Here is a 4,203-nt window from a genome sequence, read left to right on the forward strand (position 1 = left end):
CCAGCAAAACAAAACAAAAACTAAAAAAAAAAACCTCACACAGAAAAAGATCAATGATTAATTTTCTCTTTTTATGTGTTGAAGTAGGAAACTTTGATCTTGACAATCAAAGAAAAAATGCTTATTTTGAGTATTATGTGTTAAAACTCTCATAACTGTGTTGAAGATATTGGCTGAAGTAACTTTATTGTGACATAAGAGGCTGCCCTGGTGGTGTACTTGTTTTTTCAGGGTTTTTAAAACTAACTTCATTTTGTGTATTAGGAGTGGGAAATGGAGAGGACTTACATGTAACTTCTTCTTCTCTGCAGGGAACACAGCGCTCACTTATGCTTGTGCTGGGGGCTTTGTTGACATAGTGAAGGTGCTATTGAAAGCAGGTGCTAATATAGAAGACCATAATGAGAATGGGCATACCCCCTTAATGGAAGCAGCCAGTGCAGGTCATGTTGAGGTTGCAAGAGTATTGCTGGAGTATGGTGCAGGAATCAATACTCATTCCAACGAGTTCAAAGAAAGTGCACTTACACTTGCATGCTATAAAGGTATTGTCTCGTATATTGTTTTGTGTTTTTCTTGACAAAAATTATTTCTGGGTTTTACCTAGCTAAAACTTCCAACCGAACTTTTGATCCAGTACTTTCTTAACTGTTTAAAATTGATGTCAGGAAATATTCTTCCTTGGTGTAGTGGTCTGCTTGTATTCAAATGTGGTGGACATATGTGGCATGCTGGAGCTGAAATCTTGTGAATGGCTATGTCCAAACTTGTGCTTTGACGCAGCACCACTTTCTTTCCCTCCACTACTGCATTCACCATTTCATTCAGATTCTCCTCCCAACTACCTGCAAGTTTTGAAAACATCTCTACTAGTTGTTTGGAAAATATTGTTAGATTGGATGTTCTGTAATAACTGGTGGGAGTAAAATGCTAGTATTATTACCGAATGCTCTTTCTGCAGTGTAATTTTGGAGGATGTTTTTGAATTGCGTATTATGACCTCTTGTGGACTTAATTTCTTTTGCAGTTCAAAGTTTTTACATAAAATAACTTAGTGCCACAGTAATCAAAAGGACTACCAAGCAAATTATTTTCTTTCAAAGGAAAGCAAACTAAAAACCATAACATTTTCATCAATTGTTTTCCCCTAATAGAAGCTGTAAGCATGCGGATTATTGTCAAAGTAATTTACATTTTGCCTCTGCAGTTAGAATTGGAGGATACAAGTTATTTGTAATCCATCAGAAGGCCTGGATCTGATTCCATCATGGATGTCCTGCAGCATGTACTAGCAGGCTCATTATGAGAATTTTCAATAATACATTTTTGGATGTGTTTGAAGGAATTTTCCTGTTTCTCTCATTGTAAACATAATAGGAGTGATGTAATGCAGTATCTTCCTTGACTGGGGATTTCCTGTGTCATCTTTGGCAAGACAATTAAGCTGCATTGTTTTCCTATGAATTTGTGTAAAGCAAAAGCTGGTTTTGAAGGATAAGATAAAATGTATAATTTGTTAGGGACACATTCTAGGACAACAAAAACCATAATAGATTTGAGTTAAAAACAGGTTTTGCTGAAGGTTTTTTTTAAAATAGTGTCACATATGTGCACATTATATCATACTGTGTTCCTCAAATTCTCAGAAATATTCCCAAGAGCTGTGAATAAAAAACTTGAAGCTCAGATCTACATGGGCCTGTTTTTGAAGATAGATAGCTCCCCTCTCAAAACTTGTGCTGCTTTGGAAAACTTAAATGATATGTCTGTATTCTGTTGAATGAGGAACTACATAGTCTTTTGTAACTTGAAGTCACAAGGAAATGTTTCTACTGTATAAATTAGAGGTCTATTTTAATTTCATAGTTAATGTCATTGAAAAAGACTTTGAAAAAGTCTTATGGCTGACGATTCTCCGTTACTCATCAGAAGACTTAGTGGGCTTATGACTTGTCACTACTAATAGTAAGCTATGAGAATCTACAGTATTTTATTATCATATTGTTTGTAGTACTAAAGGTTTTTGCAGTTAAATGTTTACTTATTTTTATCTATTTCATTTGAAGGCCATTTAGATATGGTTCGTTTTTTGCTTGAAGCCGGAGCTGATCAAGAACATAAAACAGATGAGATGCACACAGCGTTAATGGAGGCCTGCATGGTAAATAGCCTTTATCTGTACTGCTTCTTCTTCAGTGAGAGAGAAATAGAGCAGATGATAAAAATAAATGAAATGAGTTTTTGATAACAATCCAGTTTGGGTCTGGAAGTGAGTGTTTCAGTTCCTGCTGTAACCACAGAGTCATAGAAGCATGGGGACTTGAAGGGACCACTGGAGATCATCTCCAGACCAACCCCCTGCTAAAGCAGGTTCCCTAGAGGAGGTTGCACAGGAAAGCATCCGGTCAGGTCTCTGAATATCTCCAGAGAAAATGTAGTTTTGACCGCATCTCTGGGCAGCTCGTCCCAGGGCTCTGTCACCCTCAAGAGGTCCTTATGTGAAGTGTAGGGATAAGTAGTTCGCAATGCCATTGGGTATTAGTTTGAGACCAAGTCACTGTGTCTTTTGCAGTGTAAAAGAGCTAGTTTCCTGTCTTTGTCTTTATAAATTAGACCTCAGAGATCATCGTGGTGTATGCCTTCCAGAAGTGCATTGAACTGAATGACTAATGCATTGCACTTATCATTTCACCAGTACAGGAAACAAGTGTGTTGCATGTAGACACAGTTTGTTCTAGGCTTCTGTAACTGGTGCTGTGAGTTTTTCCTTTGCAAATTGAAGAAAACAGAAGAAAATCAGTTCTTAGTTCCTTGTTTTCATAGGTAGCATAGAGAATGGTGGAAGAAAGTTTTCTTTCAGTAGGCTACAACCTTTAGAGAAAGTGCAGTATTCCAGTAGTCTTCAGTTGATCCTACTGCTCTCAGTTCTACTGCAGCTGTGAGATGATGAGGCCAGTGACCAAGGTCAGCTTATAGTGTCTTGTGTTGAAGCCTTCTGCTGATAATGCACTGGATGTATGGTGGTGTCACCTAAAGGAGACTGCAGCATTTAGATATGATCACTTCTTTGCTTTCATTGTGATAGTCTAAGCAGTGGGTTGACTTGAAGGCTCTCAATAGTCTCTCTTGCAAGATAAGCTGTGTGGATGGCCTACATATTGTAATTTTTGAGTGTTTCAGACTAGTTTGCATCACAGTATGTGTATTTAACCTTTAAAAGCAATAGGGAGTGAACTGACCCTTTTGAAGTCCTGATTCCAAGCCTTAGTGATGAAATTTATTCCTTGCTGTTTTCTTATAGCTATATTTGTAGAGAAGGGAGCCATTCTGGCAAATTGCTGTGATTTATGCCAGTCTCCACGGTTTTTTAAGCGGTGGGTTCTGTAAAGAAATACAGAAACTGATTTCAGGAAACTGAAGTGTCTGGTTTTTGTTCAGCAGTTATATTGTAAGTGCCTCTGAGTTATGGTACTATGTTTTTTTAAAGTTGGCATGCTATACCTAAGGTAGTATCTTTAGTTAGAAGGGTTTGTTGCTGGCTTTTGGGCAGCTTCTGCAAGAACAACAGCCTATCCTTAGTTGACAGACTTGGTTGCTCTTAATGTTACGTACTCCCTGCTTCATGGTTGACTTAATAAAGGCAAGCACTATCAGGAGTTGTCCTGTTTGATATCCATCTTTCCCCCTTTTGTATCACTGTCTTAGTGGTTTGAGTTACTGACTAACAATTCTGATGAGATCAGAATGGGTAAGTAGTAGTTCACCTGAGGTTACTGTTTTTAATGGATAAGTTCCTTAGTTCTGAGAATAGGGAGTAGTTACGAGTAAGAATTCCACTTCACAATTCTGCCAACGCGTTTAAATTTGGGCAGAGATGTATTCTAAAATCTTTTTTGCCCTTTAATGTAGTCCAACTTTTCTTCCAAGAAAACGATATATATACATATACTTTTTACCACTGAAATTGGCCCTTTTCTTAATTTTCATTGGAAGTATTTTCTTAATTCTGTACGAAGACCTGTCAGCAGATGTTGGGGGTTAGTTTGAAGAAATAATCCTGGTTTGAGGCCAAACTCCAGGAGAACCACTGTGTCAGGACACAGATTTGTTAGCATTGTGAATTCATCAGATCTGTCTGACAATTTTTCTTTCCTTCCAGAAGAATATAATTTCTTTGGATGGTAAATAGAGTGATCGAGGTGA

The sequence above is a fragment of the Meleagris gallopavo genome, chromosome 15 (assembly GCF_000146605.3).
Source record: "Meleagris gallopavo isolate NT-WF06-2002-E0010 breed Aviagen turkey brand Nicholas breeding stock chromosome 15, Turkey_5.1, whole genome shotgun sequence".
Taxonomy (NCBI): Eukaryota; Metazoa; Chordata; class Aves; order Galliformes; family Phasianidae; genus Meleagris; species Meleagris gallopavo.